At 36.7% G+C, this 24,270-nt stretch overlaps 1 protein-coding gene and 1 long non-coding RNA gene across 3 annotated transcripts in view; one reads left to right on the top strand and one right to left on the bottom strand.

Moving 5' to 3' along the window:
- Positions 1–24,270, bottom strand: part of BCL11A (BCL11 transcription factor A) — a 395,854-nt gene that overhangs the window by 85,604 nt on the left and 285,980 nt on the right. The gene's annotated exons all lie outside the window — the stretch shown is intronic.
- Positions 5,904–9,018, top strand: LOC147022777 (uncharacterized). The gene is made up of 2 exons (XR_015059913.1): positions 5,904–6,018; positions 8,870–9,018. It is a non-coding gene; the product is annotated as an uncharacterized LOC147022777 (long non-coding RNA).

Consider the following 24,270-nt stretch of genomic DNA (forward strand, 5'->3'; position numbering starts at 1 on the left):
GGAACATCAGGCAGCATGAGGGGGAAGAGAATGCGGTATGAGAGGAAGGGAAGGCAGGATTATGGGTAGAGAAGGCAGTGAAAGGGGAAGAGAAGGGAAGGCAACATGTTGGCAGGGAGGGGGAAGGGTGATAAAACGTGCCCAAACAGCAACGTTTTCTTTTTTACCACAAGGTGATATATAAAACCGGGTGGGAGCATTTGAAACTCATGCTATCGACAGTGCCTGACAAAGGCCTGCCTGCATGCATGCATGCTCGCACATGCAGAAACCTTTACATCCCACCGGTCAGCTCATTCCGAATCTGATTCGTACATCTACAGTCCCCTCAACAAAGGGGAAGGATGGGGGAGCAGGGGGAGGGGAAAAGGGGGGGGGGGGGAGGGGTTGGAGAGAGAAGGAGAGAGAGGGGAGGGGAGAGAGGGGGAGGGAGAGAGGGGAGTGGTCTGACAGAGAAAGAGAGAGAGAGAGAGAGAGAGAGAGAGAGAGAGAGAGAGAGAGAGAGAGAGAGAGAGAGAGAGAGAGAGAGAGAGAGAGAGAGAGAGAGCAAGAGAGAGATAGAGAGAGAGGGAAAGAGAAAGAGAGAGAGAGAGAGAGAGAGAGAGAAAAAGAGAAAGAAAGAGAGAGGGGTGGGAGAGAGGGAGAGGGGTGGGAGAGAGAGAGGTGTGGGAGAGGTGACGGGGGAGAGAAGGGAGGGAAGAGTGCCATTGAAGATTGTAGAGTTTGAAGCTTGAAGAGCGCTCCAAGCAAGCACTCCAATGGAACGGTTGAAGAAATTTTTTTTAAAATGAAATGTTTAATTTCTTTCTTATACGTAATTATCTGTACCAAAGTGATGGGTCATCTAATGAAAGAAGATTGTACAAAATTGGTAAACTTGGTTTAAAATATAATTGCACATTTTCAGCGAGCCAGCCATCGCCTGATGCATCGCATGACTAAGCGGGATCGACACAGGTGAGTGGCCCCTGAACTTTATTCAGGTCGATTGAAATACAGTATTCAGTGAGAGTGCGAATATTGTAGAGTGCTCACCAAGTGGCTTTAGCACTCAAGGAAGCACTCTAATGAAATCGTTGATAAGGAATAGCTCGCTTGGCAAGCGATTAGTGATCGCCGATCTGTAATATTAAGCAACGTCCGAAGACGCCAAAATGTGAAACTATGTCCAAATTGGACAAATGAACACTTTTTTTTAGCAGTCAGAACTGCTGCTGAGTTCATTGCTGGAGCTTTAAATTTTGTAATTTGGCTGAGTTTAAGAGATTCAAGAAGATATGGCATGGTACGGAAATTAAATGAAGCCATAAACACTGGCGTCTCTGGGTGTTTATAAGCATTGAAATGTACCCAGAGATTTGTAGGTATGATGATCAGGCATTCAATAATGAGTGAGGAAAGTGAAGAAATTGTTGTGGCCTGTCCCAAGTCAGAGCATGGTTGAGCAGGCCAAAAATAATGGCAGCCTCAGATGGTTGCGAACTAACAGAGGGCTGACCAAGATGGTGCTGACATCGTGGTCAGGCTTAATTTGTTTTTTTTGTGATGATCACCTCCGAAATCATCTTCAAAATGGGTGTTTAGGTTCACCCAAACATCCAGTTTTCATTCATGCACCACCTTGGACTTCATTCAGTATGCATGCAAAGTTTGGTGGCGCTAAGCTTCATGGTTTTTTGAGTTATGGAGGAGAGGGACGGGCACACACCGACATTTATTGGTATAGAAGCGCATATTCCCTTTGGGAATGGCTGGGGGTGTCATGTTATTTTCTTTACGATTCTTTATCCCACAGCAGAGTGAGCACCCAATGGGCGATATTGTTTCAAGTATGCAACACATTCTTCTGACACGTCCCTTTATTTGGGCGGTGTATAGGATTAAGACCGCCGCCCCAATCTCTCCCGAAAATTTAAATAAATAAAAATCCAGGTTACGTATATGAAGCAAAACACGTGTACTGCTTATGTGCATCCACAGGACATCGTAGTTATATAGAACAGATAATTTCAATTGCACCACCTCCCCCAAAGGAAGAAAATGCTAAGAACGGGCAGAATTATTTTTTTAGTTCAAAACTTGATGGAACCAAGCGATACTTGCACAGGCACGACTTGTACAGTCATTAATCCCTGAAAGTTTCAGATTCCTCGGTCAAATCCTCTCGGAGGAGTCGATGAAACATTCAACAGACCACATACGCCACACATCCAAACATACTTTCCTTCCATTATATATATATATATATATATATATATATATATATATATATATATATATATATATATATATATATATAGATTACCATCATTATTGATTCGGATTGTTTTTCCCCCTTGAGGATAATATAACTGAGATAGGATGAGGAATAAGTCTTGGACAGACACGTTACAACACGTTTAATTTCAGGCACGAGTGGTCTTGTTGAAGTCCGGTATATAAAATACCGTGACAATTTGAAGATGGGCATATTGATAATTTCCAGCTCCACGTGGCTCAAGAAATAGTAGAAAACACAGAGTGAATGAGATGTTTTAATGGTTCCTATAGGTTGTACATGCCTGTTTGATGGTCAAGAACATCATAATTCGTGCAGTGTGTCCACATTCTCAACTCAGACAAAGGTAGATTTGTTCTATGAGTCTCGGCATCATTTTCAATGTCGTTTCTCTTTTTCATTTGAAATAGAAAAAAAAATTTTTTTCAAAATTTACTGTTTTACCGTTACACATACTGATGTGACCAATTTAGCGAATTGTATTATTGGCCGAATCTTGTTTGAAGTAAACCAGGAGTGAAGACATGTCGGTGAGCTTCACGGTTCCCTTGAAGCAGTGTGCAAGTCCTCGGCCGCCAGTAGTTCACAAAAGTTTAAAGACAAAGATAATATGACAAAAGCAACGGCAACATTTTCACATCGATTTCATCACTTTTCCAACACCATGCACCTTGTTCCATGGAGACGATTCCAGAAGTCTAAACACATGATAAAGTCACCCATCAAAGAAAGTAAAAGGACAGAAAGAGGAAAATGGACGCATGAGGAGTACAAGTGAAGAAAGACTGACCACAAATGGGTAAGGGCAACAGTGTGTGTGTGTGTGTGTGTGTGTGTGTGTGTGTGTGTGTGTGTGTGTGTGTGTGTGTGTGTGTGTGTGTGTGTGTGTGTGTGTGTTTGTACTTTCAAAGCAAACATGTAAATAATAGGACAATTGTACAACACCACATGTAAGCCGTAGATGTGACTGAACGTACTTTGAATCAAGAGCTACAAATATGCGAGTTCTGATATTTTAATTATCCAGACAATTGTTTGGCATTACATGGGCTGCCTTTGCTCAAAGCAGAAACAGCATGCGGAATATTTTTGCAGGAGATTATCTTGTAGCTCTCACACAATATCCGAGAGTAGTGTTGTTTGTTGTTGTTACCAAGCCAACTTCACTTGTACAAGACTACATGGTAAATGTTCACTTCTACAAGATCAGGTGGTAAATCTCTATTATATTACATTATATTATATTATATTATATTATATTCTCTCGTCGCCATCAAAGCATTCCCAGCAACTCCCGGATGCACGTGTTCTTCCAGTAATCCACTCCTGGTTAAACTCCCAAAAATCCATGCTTACTGTTCACCTCAACTCTTCTGTTCCTATTTTCTCCAGTTTGTGGAATGAACAGGAAAAGAGGAAAGAGAAATAAGGAGAGGAAGCACAGTGACCTGAAAGCAAGATGGTTAGGTCGGGTTGATGGAAGTAGAAAAAGATTCATAATCTTTTTCTACTCCTATTAACCTTAGGATGGTGATAACATGGGATGGTGATAACAGGAGACGGTGATGCAACGCTTTCTTGGAGCTCTGAGTCGCGATTGAACAATATGGTGAGGGATGTGCCACGAGTAGAAAAAGAGATGCACAAAGGAGTGGAGGTGAGCAGTGACCCTCGATTTTGGAATTTTCATGAGGAGGGGGAGAGAGGGGTGCTGGAAGATGACATGCATCTCGGAGGGCCCGAGGATGGTCAATGGGATGAAAGAGCAGACGAAGTAAGACCGGAGGAGAGCCATTGGAAGCGACACAGGACACAAACCTGTCCATGATGAGAGTAATGTTTTCTACATATTTCTTCTCTCTGTTCTCAATCATTTCCATCTGCCTTTGCCCTTTCTGCCTAATTCTTACCAATCAGTAGGAATATTGAGCAAACTTTCACCATTTAATCAAACAGCACTTACATGAAGCCTGATTTCATTTTCCAAAAAAGGGACCATACTCCCAGTAGGCATGAAAAGGAAAAACAAATACTGTGCAACAGATTGGCAGTTGGCACAAGAAAATGTAGAAGGTATCCTTTTCAAATCCTGGCCTGTGGAACAACCTCTACAATAGGAATTCATCCATCACACTACTTTAGCCAAAGTAAACAATCATTGATTTTTAACTATTAACAATAATAAATATTTTGGAAATTTCCAAATCCACTTTTGAAATTACCATCTCACTTCTGACTCAGAATTCGACTCCACCCGAACTCTGTTGTCTCTTTCCTCCTGCTCTTCAAGAGTGCAATACAAGTAGATGATAAATGGGGTTTCTGGGACTCCCATTCAAATGAATGGGGGAAACGGGGAAAACTTTCTGACTCAAGCCCCAAAAGCCCAAAATAGGAGACTGATTTTCTCCCTTCCTATCCCCTTCCCTCCCAGACAAGGAAATGTAAAATTGAGACTCATTTTCTCACCACCGATTCCCTTCCCGCCCATACAAGCAAATGTAAAATTGAGAGTGATTTTCTTCCCACCTATCCCCTTCCCGCTCATACTAGCAAATGTAAAATTGAGACTATGAAAGACTGAGACTTACTGATTAAAATACTTCTTCTCCCCAACATAATCACAGTCCTTTTATATTTTCATTCCACTCAAAGAGTGAACCAACAAATATTTGCCCATGTTCTACTTTAGGCAATAACTTAATTTTCTTATAACATTCATTTCCATCGAGTATATTCACTTTATCTGTTCAAGCACGAAAGAAAGGGAAGTTTAAACAGCTTTTAAACGTAGGTTTTCTCAAATTCATTCAAAGCAAGCTGTTTCATTTTCGTGTTGAAATGAGTCAGTCTGGAGTCAGCCAAGCTGCCTCGCCCGAACCAAGCCAAAAAAATTCCGGTCATTTCCTATGTGGGACAAACCCTGAAAAAGCTATTGTTGTGAAATCTCCCATTACGTCATGAAGTTGATGATTTAAACCGATTCATGAAGCCGACTGTTTTATGGAGAATGGAATGTGCAGATAATTTGTCCGACCTTGCGGATCAATCGTTTTCACAAGATGACAGGTGAGATCCTTAACCCAATTCATTATTTGTTGTTTTATACAGAATTAAATCACTATACAACCAATAATTATTGTGTGTCTTTTTCTAACAGGTTTTCCCCAATAAGAACATCGTTGATAACTGATCTGGAACAGGAGGCCTTTGAATTACACGATGAATGGCTAAAAATGAATGACTTCCTTGAATACATTCAATCCTTCAGAAAATAATTGAATGATATTTTTGTTGGCTGGCAAGAAGTCCTCTCAGGTCCTCTGATCTTGAACGAGTCAAGTCAAAGGTGAGAAATTATCCCTCTGTGTGTCTTGTGGCTTTATGGGTGTGTGTGTGTGTGTGTGTGTGTGTGTGTGTGTGTGTGTGTTTGTGTGTGTGTGTTTGTGTGTGTGTGTGCATGTGTGTGTGTGTGTGTGTGTGTGTGTGTGTGTGTGTGTGTGTGTGTGCGTGTGTGTGTGTGCATATGTGTATTTGTGTTTGTGTTTATATGTGTATGTGTGTGTGTTGATGTGTGTGTAGATGTGTGTATGTGTGTATGTGTGTATGTGTGTGCGTGTGTGTCTATGTCTTTGACTCATTATTATTGTTATTATTTTCAGTTGAAACACCTGTCTGGATGAACCAAACACACACTTAATCTTCTGGAGGAATCTGACATGACACTCGATCTTCTGGAGGTAAATGTTATATTTATTATTTTCTTAATATCGTAATATAATCATCTTTATATACCCTAATTGTTCTTCACTCTTTGTTTTGAACAGAATATGTTGATCGAGTTTCAAAACCAAAACAAACCATCAGACTGCTGCGAAAGAAGATTTTGTTCAATGTCATTACTTTTGTTTAATTATAAATGCTTTCCTTATAATTATTACAGTGATGACTCCATCTACACCTCACTATCCGAAAACATGGACCATCTTCTATCTTCTCATCATAACTCTCTCTTCCTCTTATGTGGTGACTTCAATTGTCATCACGCCAGTTGGCTAGGTGTGGGTACCTCTCTCACCTGCCATGGCACCTCAGAAAAAGTTTTCTGCGACTCATTGGGACTGACTCAATCGGTCAACTTCCTGACCCGGATCTCAACCAATGGTACTCCATCTCTTCTGGATCTGATTTTGACAAATTTCCCTGACAATATCTGCTGCTCTTCCTTCGCTCCAATTGGTTCTTCTGACCACGTCCTTGTCAAAGTGGACATCTCTCTGGCTGTTATCAGAGAACCACCTCACCGCCGTCGAGTCTGGCATTTCACTCAAGCCGACTGGCAGGGTCTCCGAGCAGCCATCAAACTGACAGACTGGTCTCCTATCACTACTTTCTCAAACATCAACTCATCCTGGGAATTCTTTCAAAGAAACTTGCTCTCCCTCATGCACAGATTTATCCCCTCTCGTGTTCAGTTGTCTTACCCTTCCTCCCGCCCTTGGTTTACTGAGGCTTGTGGCGAGGCAGTTGTCCTGAAACAACTTGTCTTTGTTTCTTGGTGTACCCACCTTAACCAGTCACACCCAACTGTCCCTGGACTCTGTGTCCTTTTCTCCTGACAAGGTGTAGAGCTTGCTGTCAAACCTCCACTCAGATTCTACAACTGGTCCAGACGGCATCAGCCCACGTGTCCTAAAAACCTGCTCTTCTGCTCTTGCTCACCCTCTCTCTGTTCTATTCACCCTCTCATTTGCCCAAGGTCATCTGCCATCTGCTTGGAAATCTGCTAACATCACTGCCCTGCATAAAAAGGTGCAAAAACAGATCCCTATAACTACAGACCAATCAGCCTTCTCCCAATCATCAGCAAGGTGATGGAATCCATCATCGCCTCAGATATGAAATCCTTCCTCTTCTCCAATGGCTTGATTTCCAATCATCAATTTGGTTTCAGACCAGGTCACTCTACCCTGGATATGCTGCTTCTGCTCTCCCATCAATGGATGGAGGTCCTCAATGCCAGACAGGAAATCCGAGCCGTATCCCTGGACATATCACGTGCTTTTGACACAGTCTGGCACCCTGCCCTAATCACCAAACTCTCTTCCCATGGTATTCAAGGCCATCTTCACTCATGGCTCGCAGACTTCCTCTCCTGTCGCAGTCAACGTGTGGTCCTAAATGGAGTTCTTTCATCCCCTCTTCCTGTGCAGGCTGGAGTTCCTCAAGGTAGCGTTCTGGGCCCTGTTCTTTTTCTGGTTTTCATCAATGATCTCTCGGACTCTCTGGAAAATCCTCTATTTCTCTTTGCCGACGACTCCACCCTCTGCCGTACCATCTGTCATCCCTCAGACCGGCAAGCAGCAGCTTCTTCACTCACTGCAGATCTGGATAAAATCACAAACTGGTCCAACACGTGGAACATGTCTTTCAATCCAGACAAATCTCACACTCTCACTATGTCTCTTCGAAAGGACCGTTTACAAAACCCCCCCATCCACTTTCTCAACAATCCTCTGGAAGAAGTCTTTTCTTTCAAGCTTCTAGGTCTCACTATCTGCCATGACCTTTCCTGGGAAAGTCACATTTCCAACCTCGCCTCAAAAGCCAGTCGCCGACTGGGAATCCTCCGTCGTGCTAAGTCCTTCCTCGGCCCTCTTGAGCTCCTGACCACTTACAAAGCTTTTGTCCGTAGCCTGATGGAGTACTGCTCTCCCCTCTGGGCTGGTGCTCCTGCCTCCCACCTTTCTCGGCTTCACGCTGTCGAAACCAGGGCATTTAAGATCATCGGCATCTCCCGCAATGAAGCTGAGTCTTTGGGCCTCTCACTCAATCACCGCAGGTTGGTCGGTGGTCTTTCTGTCTTCTACCGACTCCTCTCCAGCTTTGCCCCCCCTGCTCTCTCTGCGATTTGTCCCCACCACATTTCCACAGGGCGCTCAAGGACCGCCAACAACCCCCTTCTGGTAAAACTACCAAAATCACGAATCACTGCTCATCTTCACTCTTTCATTCCTCTTTTTTCCCGCCTTTGGAATAAACTTCCTCACTCTATTCTTTCCCATTCTTCCCTCCAGGCTTTCAAAACAGCTGTTCACCACCACCTCTTATCTTCCCCCATCCAAATCCTCGATCTTTTCTACCCCCGATAATCCACCCAAGCCCACTTCCTTCATTTCTCCTGCTTTCCTTCCTGAAAGTCCCTGAAATGTCCATCTTCTCTTCGCCATGTTCCCTGTCCCATCCCCATCCCTCTCCCTTCCACAGTTCACCTAATGTGTCTGTTCCCCACTGTTTTGTCCCTTCCACTCCCGCCCCTCTTTTCTCATGCCTCCTTGCTGTGAGTTGTGTGTTAGCTCTCATACGAGCATCGACCAAGGTATACAAAAAAAAAAAAAAATCTGATTTTGAATTACAAGAAAATAACAAGTAGCGAATACTTCGATATCGCGCGACTCGGGGCAGTAAAAGTCTAGGTTAAGAATGATGAAACAATTTTGCAGTTATAAAATTTAAATGTAGACACGGTGAATTAGCATGCATGATGGGAAGAGTTGTGACGTTGGACAAATTTCTATTTCTCGCCCTCAGATCAAGGGGACGTACGCGGCCATAAGTGTGACAGAAGTCGTGACAGAAGACACAGGACAGAATAGGCAATTATAGAACAGCGCGATGTCGCCGCGCTATAAAAAAAAACGTACGTGCAAAAAAAAAAAACCCCAAAAAACAATGAAGGAGAGTGACAACGCTGCGCATCAACAACTAACGGAACAAGAAGATTATCACTTCCTGCTCAGAAAATCAACTTCCGGCGTCACACAGAAAACGATTCATCACAAAAAACGTCGCTCTTCCACATTAACCCCGCCCACAATTCACCCGGCAATCTCCGCCCACATCACATCCAACAATAAGTGTGACAGAAGACACAGGACAGAATAGCCAATTATATTACAGCGCGATGTCGCGGCACTGTAAAAAAGGAGATGTGAAGGGGTAGGGGGGGTTGGGGAGGGTTAGGGTTGGGGAGTAGGTGTGCTCCCCTAACGACCCACCACCCCTTCATCCCTCTCCCCTCCCAGTGTGTGTGTGGGGAAGGGTGGGGGTGGGATGAAGGGGGTGGTGGGTCAAAGGTGGGGGTGCACATGGGGGGTGGAGCTTGTGTGGGTGGGGCTTATGTGGGTGGGGCTTGTGTGGGAGGAGCTTGTGTGGATGGAGCAATTTTTTAAATTAAATAAACATGTTGTGTGTCGGAACTAATAAACTAATCACTAATTATGTGGATATGATGGATGTGGCTGATGTGGGTGGGGTTTGCGTGGGTGTGGCTTATGTGGGTGGGGCTTGTGTGAATGTGGCTTTTGTGAGTGGGGTTTGCATGGATGTGGCTTATGTGGGTGGGGCTTGTGTGGATGTGGCTTGTGTGGGTGGAGTCAAAAGGGGGGGAGTTAAAAAGGGGCGGAGTCAAACATTTTTTTTTTCAATTCATCTTTGTCTTTTGTAATTCCTGTGAATAAAATGAATCTAAAATCTCTTCCCCCTTTAAATCACATAATTTGTAAGTCCAAGGAACTATACCGACATCAACAATTTTAAAAAGTTTATTTGTCCAAAGCTTGGTATAACCTTTTTCAAAATGAGATTTCCACCTGTATATTCTTACTGTATCACCAACTTTGAACTTAGGCTTTCTGACATTAATCTCTTTTTCATATTTTAATTTTGTAAATGTTTCTGATGGCTTCGTTTTCGTTGAGGTGTGAATTGTGTCTTGTACTTATCTACAATGTCCTGAATTAAAGATAACCATTGTTGAGAACCGAGTTGAGTGAATTTTTTATATAGTCTCTCTTTTAAAGTGCAATTAAAACGCTCAATAACAACTGCTTTTCCTTCATTAAAGGTACTGTATAATGTAATGTTGTTATTTAAAAAAAAAAATTCATAAATGCTTTGTTGAAGAACTCTGTACCCTAATCAGTCCACAATTTTTAATGTTTTCTCTTGCTTTTATTGAATATCTGTTGGAAAGCTAAAATAAGAGTATTACCTGTTTTGTTTTTCAAAGGAACAACCCACGCATATCTCCTCCTCAAATCAATAACAGTTAAAGCATACTTGTACCCCCTATCATTGTTGAGTTCAATTCAATCATAGGACCAGATATAATCAACTTCCTTGGAATAAACCTTCCTTCGATGAAACCTTGTGAATATTGGTTTATATAATTCATCAGCTAATTGCTCTTCAATCTTAATGATATCATTAGAGCCTATAAGTTTTTTTTAATTTCCAAGCCCAAGTTTCAATTTAGCACTGATCATCTTCTTCACGAGGAACCTATCAACTTTTTCTCTCAAGGTTGGATTTTGTATCGGAGACAAATTGTACAACATTTCTGTATCGGCTTCATGTTTTTCTTCCAACATCGTGCGATTCCCATAATCAATATCATGCTTCATGCACACTTCATCAACCCGACTGAAAGGTTTGCTCCACGGTTTAGGATTGTCTGCCTCATCTAATCAATTCTTCAAGTTTGTTCCTGGACCACAGAAAGAATACCATGGTAGATGAAATTCGCCTGGTATTCCAGTTGTTGTAAATTTACTTCCTGATGAAAACTTTTGTATATCTCCCCCTTGTTTGTGTTTGGTGATGAATTTACTCTTATTTGCGCCACACACCAAACATGTACCTTTTTGTATAACCCTATTATTTTTACTTTTAACATACGAGATATTTTTACTCTTGGTTTTATTTTTACATTTGAGACAATAACTCATTTATTGATGTGAAAAATTCCTACAGAGTGCGAAACCCTTTTTAGTTTCCAACATGCACATTTGAATCTTAATTTTTAAAACATAAAGAATCCTAAGAAATATCTTCACTCTCTCCTCCATTTATTTAAGAAAAAAAATGTAAACCTTTAATCAAAGTCAATTATGCCAACATCATCAATCATATAATCTTTTCCTTCTTTCTCTTCTTTATCTCCACTTTTTCGTTTAAATCTTCTCCCTGAAACCGATGTTAATAGTCTTGACGCATATATTTCTAATAGACTTGCCAATTCTTTGTTTTCCTCCTCGGTGCATTGAGATTTATTTATTTTCTGTAATACCTTTGATCTTTTTATAATCTCACTGGATTCCATATTTTTATATTATTTATTCTCTCTCTTTCCTCCCTCTCCTCCTTCTCTCTCTTCTCCCTCTCCTCCTTCTCTCTCTTCTCAGTTTCTTCAACTCCTTCCTCATTTCTTACTATCCTTGAACCACTTTCACCCCATCGAATATCATACATATATTCATCCGGATACTTGATATTCCTGCATCCAAAATATATTTTTTTTACAACAGGAAGCCAATAAAATTTCTTCCGATTTTCTAAAAGAGCCTTGCATTTTCTTATCTTTTAAATTTTTTCATTATTTAACATTTGAGTTAAATCCAAAGTTGTTGGTTTATTAAAAATCAGAATAAAGCCAATCTTTTATTGAAAATACCTCATTCTTATGTTGTAAAACATATTTATTAAAATACCAAATACCCTTTTCTTGAAGGTATGCTTGGACACAGAAATGATAATTTTCTTGAAGCCATCTTTGCTGTCATTTCTGTATTAGAAATATATGACAGATTAATATAATGACAGGAAATACCTCCCAATCTTCCCATGGTTAAATGAGTTTGTATTCCCTTACTTATTACATATCATCCTGTTCCTTGTGTTTTCATGATATAAACTATGGCAAAACCATAATTGATTTTACACTTATTAAATTATCTTGCCAAAACGAAGTTTTTGCAAGATATGTTTGTCAGCTTGTATGTTTTATTTTTTGTTTGTCTGTAATCACGTATAAAAAATTCTGCAGAGCACAGTTATCATTGGAAATTTTTGTAACTTCGCATATCAGAGGCATATAGAGGTCCCTTTCAGCACATACAATTTTGAAGGTCAAGGTCAAAGGTCAAGGTCACTTTGTCGCAAATCAGGGGAGTCGACGAAACCCTTAGTTTTTGAGTAATTTTGATCGGATCGTCTTCAAACTTCATGGGAATATAGTTCATGGTCTGACATTGTTTTTTTTATTTGTTGTTTGCAAATCGTGCTTCCACAAAACTCATTCTCGGCACCAAGTGGATAATATTCTTCCTTACGAGACTGATTTAATTGTTCCAGGTCTTCCAGGTTAATTTTAAATGACCAATTATACCCGAAACCATTCATATCATATCCCCATTGTTCTATTCTTATACAAACGATATGCCCTTCTTTAATTTTTTTTTATTTTAATTGGAACTGTGAATTCTGTATGACCAGGAGATAAAATCTACACTTCTGTATCTTTGGAATACACAGCCATTTTATTTCAGGATATATATTATGATAAATCACTTGATCTCACCAAGTCATTCGCGTCAGTCAGGCTTGGATAATTTATTAATTTTAAGCATTTTTGCATATTCATATTTTTTGCGATACTATATTTCTGTCGTTCAGCCTGTGCCTTTGTGTAAAAATAATGTCATTAAAATTTTTATTTTTGTAGAATTGAAATAACACATAGAAATAATTGACCACAACACTTGGAATTTAATTATTGGACTTGAAATGTTTGATAAACACCATTCTGTAAGAATTTTATCACTTCAACAGGTGGTGGAAGACCAAAACTATCAAAATAATATTTGTCATTAAAATTAAATTAACTATTAAAAATACAAACCCAATGACAACCATTCCCATTATTATCTTCATAATAATATGAAGATAATAATGTCCATCGTATAATATTCTTCAATGTCCATCGAAGTTCATAATAATATTCTTTGTATGTTTAGGCACATTTGTTAATTCATCGCTCATCCAAATAACCACATTTTGAATTTTGAATTTCTTACAATATTTGATAAGTTCTATATTTGATGTTGTATTCTTTCCAAATTCTTTAAACCACTCATCAATGCTCATTTATTTCTTAGAAAGCTATAATCCATTACCCCTTTTCGTTAATTTACACCTGCTTGTACGATAGAAGAAAGCATACATCTTCAATTACCAATCTCGCTTTATCAGGCAGACTTTCAAGTTTTTCAGCAAAATCTTCAATTACACCACTTCCACTAATTTGTTTCCCAAACTCTTTGTTATGTCTTTCCAATTCTTTTTGAGCCTGGAGTTGAGCCTTCCTTTCTTTGGCAGTTTTCACCGCTGCTGAAATACCACCCTTCAATGCTCCAGCCGCACTTAAACCAGCAAATAAAGGAATTAGAAATGGGAGAAATCCTCCTTTCCTCTCTCTGATTGAACATTTCTTCAACATTGGTTTTGACATTTTAATTTCAAGTGAGCCAGTATCATTCAAGATTTTCACCTGTTCTCTTGTGAGTAAAACATCAATTCTTACTGCTCCTTTTCACTGAATTGTATTAACGTTAATCATGCAAGGCTTTTGATTTTGAACACAAGATGAGAGTTTATGAAGATTGATTTGATTAACATATACCCCAGTTGGCACTTTACTGCTCATTTATTTATCAAAAAAATTATGTGAAACTAATCAGAACACCATTATCTGCATTAATCTGTAATTCTGTTTCTTCCAAAAGCAAACAATATGGATCAACTTTTTCACTCTCTTCTCTTTCAATGTATGGGAAAGTACCCACTCAATTAGACTTTATAGTTTCCTTTTGAGCACTCAGGTCAATCGCATATATTGTATACAGACTTTTAAATGCCGTCATATCCAAAATGGGTTCTTTATTTCCATTACTTTCACACACCTTTTGGTAAGACTTGTATGCTTCAGCATAATCATTTTTTTCCCAATTAATTTCCAATCTATCTCGTGGATAAAATGTTCTATAGAGGGAAACGCGAAGTTGTTTCACCTTTGCATTATCACTCAATGCATTATTCTTATCAGTAGCAGTATCACCATCTGCTTTTTCAAAATGAGCCACAGATATCGTGGCTTTCCTTCCAGAACACCCAAATTCCATGTGTAAGTGGATTGGTTCAGTTTTTCGTGTTGGCATCTTCTTTAAAAGCATGATACATTGAGTGGCTTCTTTGAGTTAAGTATTATATTCAACATCTCTTCTGTTTTAAGATTAGGAGTATATTCACTAATATACCAACTAATTTCATCAATTCGAAATTTATTCTGATCAGCAAAAGCATGAGCCACACCAACAGGTTTCATCCTGTTGTATTTTCTATTTGTATTTTCATTACCATTCCTTTGCAGTTGAAATCTAATTTTCAGACCACACAGAACTACAGCATGATTACAAAATCCAAATATACCTTTAAGAGGAACTGCCACAGTAAAACTATTACCTGTTTTTGTATCATCATTATACATTCCTTTCCTTTGACTATATCCAGGGTCTGTGTTTGTTCCCGTTGCCATATCAGGAATAAAACCTTTGACAGCTCTCTTTCCCATTCTATCACAAAATGAATATCTATCTATAATTCCAGCTGTCGCTATGTGTGCGTGTGCGTGTACGTCTGTGACCGCTGTTTCTCGACAACCACTGGTCTGATCTAATTGAAACTTGCCAGGTATATTGGTGGGGACCTGAGTATGTGCCTTTTCAAGGTTTGATATTAATCGGACAAGTGCTTCCCAAGTTATAGCCATTTATTTACCAACCAATGACAGGACACGTTGCTGCGTAGGTGTGGCCAATGGGGAAGAGATCCTCAGCCGCGTTCCCCATAACGGGTTACAACGTACGGACTTCCGGATAGTGATGACTTACTGTATTCTAATAATTTCTCGATTTCTTATGCGCATTTATGGATAAACACAATCCAGTCGTCGTTGAAACTTTTTTCCTTTGTTTTTTTTCGTATGGCCACGCACGTACAGCCACGCGAGAGTGAAGGAACAGCCTGTGTGGTTCTTCAGGGAGGTAAACTTGATTTTAATTTGGATTTTAATTAACTCTGTGTGTGTAAGTATCACAGCTGTTGTTACTTCAATGCAAGCGATAATTTGTGGAATGCATGTGAATATTCCGTACGGGCACGCACCACTTCCAGATAGTGATGACTTACTGTATTCTAATAATTTCTCGATTTCTTATGCGCATTTATAGATAAACACAATGCCCCTATCCAGTCGTCATTTACGAGAGTGAAGGAACAGCATGTGTGGTTGTTGTTTCTGGCACGCGGTTTGAAAGTTTTTTTTTTTTCCACGTATGGCCACGCACGTACGGGCATGCACATACGGGCACGTACTAGAAGTGTAAATTTCATCATTTCAGATGTAGCAGAGACATAATCAACGGCTTCAACTTATTGTGTTCGAATGTACAAACGAACACTATCAAACATTTTCCAGAAGAAATAATTTACGAGTGTAGGGTTTGTGTTATTCGCAGCCTGAGTGAATGTAAATTTACACAAGAAACTTTCGGATAGATTCAAATAAGTTTGTTGATTATTTATTTCAAAACTTTTTGTTCCATTTGCATTCCAGTCTGTTCCAGTTATTGCATTTAACTTGAAGTAGTCTTCTTTTTTAGTAGAGTTTGAGATGACAATGGTATCATCCAAATCAGAGATACTATCAATTGCTTCCATACTTGTATTTATTTGGGAAAAAAGATGATAAAACTTTTGAAACTCTGACCCAAGTATTGGAATTATTTTCTGTCATTCTTGGGGAGACAACTGAGTTTTGCCTTTCCTAATTTCTTTTATTGCTTGTAATTTATGAGATTCCTTTTGGGCATCTTTTATACTCTTTATAGCACCCGCTACATTTCCCACAGCAGAAGCAGTTGAACCAATTAGGTCTTCATGTTTAAGAATAGTTGAACCTATACCCATTGGAGTATCAATTATCCCATCTCCTTTTTTTCTAAATGGATGCCCGACACCCCTTTGTCTATTAGGTTTATAGTATCCTCTACCAAGATACATACCTTCACCCATGTAGTATGGGGAAAGGAACATCCCATCCCCTGTAATTATTTTCTATTTTCCCAACTCGTGTTTCCACACAATAACCATCATATTTATTTTTTGGAAAAACCTCACGGAGGTGAATTCTGATGGATATAATTTCTCCATTAAAATAAATCATGTCATTATCTTGGTCGGTTATCCTAAAATTTACTCTGTACTTGGTTTTTTTCTGACACAGAGCGATAAACCAAATTTTTGGGTTCCATATTAAATTTATAACCAATTGGGGTTGAGTTTGCGCTGAATGAAAATATTGTATTTGTTCTTATTTCATCATTATAAGCGCCATCAATCAAATCACAGTGAATTAATACCGAGTTTATTCCTGAGGATATTTGAATGACATTATCACTGTAAAATGTCCCATTAGTTTCAATCTCTTTTGAGGAGAAACCCAATTACTCTCTAAATGAATTATCAATTGTGAAATCAACCTTGTCGTTATTTTAAAGTTTAATCGTCAATTTTGAAGTATGTTTTTGAATATCCATAACAATATTGTTTGGTTCATCACCCTGCTCTTTCATAAGGTGAGCAATTTCAGAAGATATTTGAGAAAGCTCATATGCTCTGGGTGAAACTGTTATCGTTTTGTATCCACTTCCCGGATTACAACTAAACTTTTCATTTTTCTTGGTGATATTAAATAAGGTATGATAAGTTTCCATGGACAATAAAGACGCCTCATATTCTTTTGTTGTGTTAAGTTGTCATGGGTATGGGAATGAAGATGTGTGGTTGCTTGTTGCGAAATTAAAACTGAGGATTGTGCTTCTCATCCTATTTAATATGGGATAGAATGTCTTTGTATTGACATTTATTAATTATTTTCATATTCATCAACTGGTCGATAATGGCTGATGCTTCATTGAAACAATTGTTATTTCCAGCCTTCTTACGACCAAACAGCAATAAGTTTATTAACAAATTGTGATGGGTCATTTGCAAGAAAACTAACACCTGAACCAAGGCTACTTAAAGCCTGAATCATGTGTTTTGCCTTCTCATTCTTTCTACTTTTACCAGATGGTCTAAGCCTATATTAAGAGAGTCCAGCAGATCAATATATACTCTATCATCCTTATTTTTCATATCCAATGGTTTATCAAAATACTTTGATTCATCCCTCACAGTTGAACCTTGTTTTCCATCTTTTGTTCGAAGAAACATTAATCTCGGAGTTAGTTTAACAGGGGGTTGGTTGAGCAGAACTCAAGAAACTTCATTCATCATAAAATATCAATCCCTTTTTTTGAACAAGATGAAATATTGCTGGTTGTTCTGTTGGAATGAGTCCTGCTTTGGTCTTTGAATCCGCTGAATAATCATTGTTTTGAAGAGCATTCACAACATAATCAGGGGTTTGATTAATCTCTTCCAGTTGTTGAAATTATCCATCATCATATTCTAATTCTCCTATATGTCCGAATTCTTCCTCCGTCATTTGACTGAAATATTTTAACATTTGAAGTTTTTTTGGAGTATATTCTATTGTGGGAACTGTGGAAGCATCAAGAATTTTTTCTTGGGAAGTTTATAAACGTGGTTTAAAAAATTTCTCTTGTTTTCTTTAAAATGCTTCTTCACCTGTTAGTTTCTGTCTGCGTTTCTTCTTTATGTCTTCCTGATGTTTTACAACTTTTGAAACCAACTATTGATGCTCCTTAAATCTTCTTGCTCTTTCTTTCGCATCCATTTATTTGTTGGAAAATATCATTCACTGAATTATAAAGGTCAACAGGGAAATTTTCCTTTTCTTCATCATTCAAGTAGATGTGTTCAAATAAATCCTTTTCTTTAAATATTTCATCAAATTCTTTATTAACATTAATACGAGTTGTAATTTCTTCTTCACTAATACTTGTATCTCTGCTTCTCATATGTTTGCCTTGAGTTTCGTCATCAACATCAAAACCGAATGATAAAATCTTAACCCCATTACCACTCAGATGTATAATAATTTGTCTCATTCCTTCTGGATTAGTTTCTAATCTCTGAAGACTACCACATTTTAGTTTCTTTCACTCACTCTTACAATGTGAATATTTTGTTGTACCAAGAGAAACCTCAAATATTTGTCCTTCATTCCTCAATCACATATGTTCCTCCATTGAAATATAGTAATAATCTTCACCTTCTACTTCTCCAGGTCTTATTGCTCTGGTTGTTGTAGATACAATACGAATCACATGGTGCTTTTTAAGCAAATTTACAATATTCTCATTTGTACTCTATAAGAACCTTGATATATATGAAAGTTTTTTTTCCAGAAGCAGATTTACCCACAAGATTTATAATAATAGTTGTCATTTATATATGTAATTGTTTATAAAATAAAAAATAAATCTTTTAATATCTCATCTTCTTTCACAACAATATATTGATATTTTTCAGTCGTGTGCTTCTATTAATCCCCCAAATTCCTTTTTACTACATAATATAGAACAATTGTCTCTCCAAAAATTCTTTGTATCTATTGAATTTAACTTGAATAAAATAAAAGTGTGAGCATTGTTTCTCATTGAGCGACGAGGGAGTTGAAAGTATGATTGACTAAGATAAATACAATTACAAAAAGAATGTCTCCCTCTTGTGTAGTAGCTATCCATTACCATTTGGTTTCTCTCATCAACACAATCATCAAGGATAATGAGGTTCTTTTTTGATTTATCCAAATCTTGGGGAGAAGGTATATCATCGGTATTATCACGAAGAATACAAGTTATCGGCTTTGATTTCTTTTTATATCTCTGTGTATCACAAAATAGTTGTATTATATCTTCAATGTTGTAATCATTTAGTCTATTTTGAAGTTTAAATAAAGCGATTATATCTTCTTTTTGAAGACCAGCATTAAAACCTTGTGAGAGTAGTTGATACTCAGGTTGAAAACTCGAATTGTGAAAAGTATTAAATTATCATAATCCAAAAAGTTGGGAGTCAGGAGAATCTTTAAAAGTAAGCAGGTGTTTCCACACCTGCTTGAACCAACTATGAGACATCTTAATGAATTTGGAAGATTTTTTTATGGTTGTTAAATTTTATCTCATTTTCCCAAATGGGTAAAAAAATAATTCATTTATATATTTGGAAAACAGGATATTTAATTTTTTATTGGCTTTTTTGGAAACTTTATGTTCTATCTGAAGTTCAGGTTTAATTTCAAGATAATCCATTATTTTATTTATACAATATCTTGTGTTGATATTTCCCTGAAAATGACAATCGTAAATAATATAAATCATCAATCCACGAAACATGGTCGTCATTTGTTCAGTCTCTTCTCTTGTAAGAAAAGGTGTATCATCACCCTCATATTTACATTCATTTCTCAAATCAATCTTGTAGAGTAATTCATTTTTGGTGTAAATCTCAAAGAATTATATTCCTTTTTATATATTTTATTATCATTAATTAGAAGATAATCACAGAATATAGATTGATGATAGGCTTTTGACTCTGTGTTTAATCCCCGTCTTTCACACGCAGGACAATTCTCAAATTTTCATGTGGAGAATCAGAAAATTCAAGAGGCTCAAAATCTAGTAAACTATTCATATTCATAAAGTAAAACTTTACTTCAAATAAAATCCATCTTGGGTATCATCTTCGGAACTTTCATTGGTGCTTTCACAATCATCTATAAAACTACTTTCATAACTATCGTTTGAACACAAACTCTCGGTATCATAACTGTTTTCTGTTCCAACAGATATACTATCATCACTCTCATAATCATCAAAATCTTCAGTGGAATAATGACTCATTTAATAATTAGAAAAAACATCACCATCTACATCTATATACTTTTTTTCATTAACAGATTCAACTACAACATTACGAAATGTCATTTCACCTGATATATTAACATCCTTTATTTCATCAGGCTTTACATCTTTAGGGTTGTTGAAATAAACACAAATTTGTCCTTGCATATTACAGATGGTCTTATCTTTTCTTTCTAAAGCTTCATCCATGAGGTTTTTCTTTTTTGATACTTTTTCTTGTTTCATTGCTAATTCTAGTTTTCAATATATTGCCAGAAGGAGAGGATAAACTTTTGTTTGAGCTACTGTAATTGATGTTTTTCCAGATATCCTAAAAGCCCTTCCACTGAAGGAAATTGAAGAATTCATATTATTCACCATAATTGTTTTTATCCAAGAGTTGTTATATTTGTCATTATTCAATTTTACATGCTCAACATATTTCTCAGTATCTTTTAAAAATTAAGAGATTGATGGAAACTTGTCTTTATGAAGTGAAAAAAGTTGTATGAAATGGCTTTAAGCACAGATTCACCTATAAATTAAACGGAATTTTCATCAAGAAAATTTTATTTTAAGCAAAGTTTTGTTATATAAATATGGTGAATACAACTTACTGCAATGTTTGTAATCATGAATATAAATGTTATAAAAAAAAACACCATCAAAGCAACAAACACACATTCAATCTTTTCAGACAAATATCTCCACTTGACCAAGAAACAAAACATTGTGATGGATGTGATAATGATATTCTTTTAAAAAATTATAATATACACCTTCAATCATGCAAACACAAGAACAATGAAGAAAGAGAAGGTGCCACTAAATTCTCCATTGAAAACACTGATGGGGCATTTAAAGGACATATAAAAATAAGATTGTTTCACTTTCAAGACCCTGGACCATGTTCAATCATGGAAGCTGTTGATGTGGTTAAACAAAGTATTGAAACTATAATTAAAAACACATTAAGTGAAATGAAAACTTTTAAGTTTTATATGGGAGTAAAATTGAATATGGCAAGGGAAGGCGATGAAACTACTCCCGAAATGAGGACAAACCCTCACTTTATCTCATCATTTCAAGATTTTGGAAGATGTGATGTTTACGATGAACTCCAGAGACAAGAACAAGATGTTGATAACACTGTAGTAGGTAGTGGATTTGATATTACAAAAATAATCTATTTACATTTACACATCTTAAAATCAGATCCTCTTCAAGCTTCTTCTTATATTGATTTACCAAAAGAGATAAAACTTAAGAAAGCAGTTGTAAATATTAAAAACAAAGAAAATAAATGTTTTCTATGGTCTGTTGTTGCTCACTTACATCCTCCACAATGGAAACCTGAAAGGGTTGAACATTTTAAGAAATACGAGAATACATTAAATGTGAAAGATTTAACGTTTCCAATGTCATTGAGAGATATTCCTAAATTTGAGAAAATGAATAATCTATCTGTTAATGTATATGGATTGACGGATACAAGCAAGGTTCAGATATTAAAAATTTCAAACAACTATAAAAATGATGAAACACACATTGACGTTCTCTACTTTACTTCAAAGGAAAAATCACATTATGCTTTCATCAAAAATTTATCAAGATTAACCAAATCACAACTATTCAAGAGAAAATGTAAAACGTATCCTTGGAAGAGATGTCTCAACTCCTTTAATACAAATAACAATTAAATCAACATTCGAAATAGTGTAGTAATCATAAATCAACCGTAATCAATTTACCAAAAGCAGGTTCAAACATATCATTCAAAGATTTCAACAAATCTATAAAACATCCATTTGTGATATATGCTGATTTTGGAAGTATCCTTGAAAAGATAGATACTGTTTCTCCAAATCCAAATAAATCATACACAAATAAATATCAAAAACATACTCCTTGTGGTTTCTGTTATTATATCAAATCATCTGTTGGTGATGAATACAAGTTAGAACTTTATAGAGGAGAAGATACCTCAGAGGAGTTTGTAAGACAATTGGAAAAAGACTGCATAAGGCTAAGAGAAATAATGGTTAAAACCTATAAACCAATGTCATTAACAAAGGGGGGGGGGAGGAATTTAGAAAGGAGAGTATCTGTCATATTTGTGAGGAGAAAATTGAGGGAGAGATCAAAGTTTGGGATCATTGTCATCTTACTGGAAAATATAGAGGTCCAGCTCATTCCCGTTGTAATCTTAATTACAAGCCCCCAAACTTTTTTCCTGTCTTTCTTCACAACAACGCTCACTATGACACACATCTATTTATAAATGAACTTTCAAAGACATCTGGAGATATTTCTGCCATTCCTAACACAGATCAAAAATACATCTCATTCACAAAAACAATTCATACATCCCCCATAACCCATATCAGATTTCTTGACACATTTAAGTTTATGGCAAGTCCATTATCCAACTTAGCATCAAATATTAAAAACTTACCGAATCTTTGATCACATTTCTCATATCAAGAAGAGATTGATCTCTTATCACAAAAGGGAATATATCCGTATGACGACATGGATTCATTTGAGAAGTTTAAATAAACACAACTTCCTTCAAGGGAATGTTTCCATCGCAAGTGGAATAAAACTCATATTTCCGATAGAGATTATACACAAGCTAAAAAGGTTTGGGAGAAGTTTAATACAAAGAAATTTGGAGAATATCATGATTTGTATCTTAAAACTGATGTATTGTTATTTGCTGATGTGTTTGAAACTTTTAGAACAGTCTGTCATAATAAAAATTCTTATGGATTAGACCTCGCTCACTATTACATGGCCCCGGGTTTGGCTTGGACAAAACTATGTTAAAAATGACAAAACAGAATTTGGAATTAATCAGTGATATAGATATGCTTTTCATGATAGAGAAGGCTCAAAGAGGAGGAATATCTCAAGTATGTTCCAAGAGATAGGCTAAAGCAAATAACAAATATCTTCCTGATTAGAATTAGAATGAGGACAACTCTTACCTGATGTATTATGATGCTAACAATTTGTATGGGTGGGCTATGTCTCAACCTTTACCTTATGGAAAACTTTAATGGGTTAAAGAAAACAAATATGAAAAAGTTTTACAAGCCATTGTTTTTAAAAGCCAAAAGTTTTACAAGTTGTCTCCTCTCAAAAAGAATTGGATGAAGCTGAAATTGGATATTATTTTGAGGTTGATTTAAAATATCCAAAAGAACTGCATCACAAACATAAAGACCTACCTTATGCCCCTGATAAAGAAAGTCCAAGAAAAGAATGGTTAAGTGATTACCAACAGTCATTTCATATAAAAGGTAAATCTCCAGAAAAACTACTTACCACATTGAATGATAAAGAAAGTTTTTTTTGCATCAAAGGAACTTGAGACAATATTTATCTGCTGGGTTGAAAGTGAGGAAAATTCATCAGAAGTTGAAATTTAAACAAAGTCATTGGTTAAAGAAGTATATTGATTTTAATACAAAAAGAAGAACAGAAGCAAAAACAGATTTTGAGAAGGACTTTTATAAATTCATGAATAATGCTGTATTTGGAAAGACTATGGAAAATGTTCAGAATCGAGAAAACATAAGACTTGCTTCATCTTGGATACAGGCTTCAAAGTTAATTAATAGACCAAGTTTTGAGCGAGCGGAGGTGTTTTCAGAGAACTTTTGTGCGATTCATTTGAAAAAAAGAGAGTATTGAAATGGATAATCCTATTTTCTAGGAACGTCAATTCTTGACTTGTCAAAGCCGTTAATGTATGACTATTACTATAATAATTAAAAATCAAAGTATAAGGATAATGTGTCATTGTTATATATGGATACAGATAGTTTTATATTAGAAATTAAGACCAGTGATGTATATGAGCATATGATTGATAATATTGATATATATATATATATATATATATATATATATGACACAAGTAATTATAAGTCAGGTGATGTGTTGTTTTCATCAAAGAATAAAAAGGTTATTGGTAAGTTTAAAGATGAATTGGGTGGGAAGGTCATGAGTGAATTTATCGGATTGAGATCAAAGTCTTATGCTTTTACATATATTGATAATAATAACAATGAAAGGTGTGATAAGAAGCTAAAGGGAAGAAAGAAAAATATAATCAAGGAAACAATAAACTTTAAACATTATTACAACTGTTTAACCTTAAAGAAGGAAGTGTACAGAAAAATGAATACAATAAGAAGTTATAAACATCAATTA

Source organism: Eptatretus burgeri, chromosome 7 (assembly GCF_056783735.1).
Source record: "Eptatretus burgeri isolate ZD-2024b chromosome 7, Ebu_testis_v1, whole genome shotgun sequence".
NCBI lineage: Eukaryota > Metazoa > Chordata > Myxini > Myxiniformes > Myxinidae > Eptatretus > Eptatretus burgeri.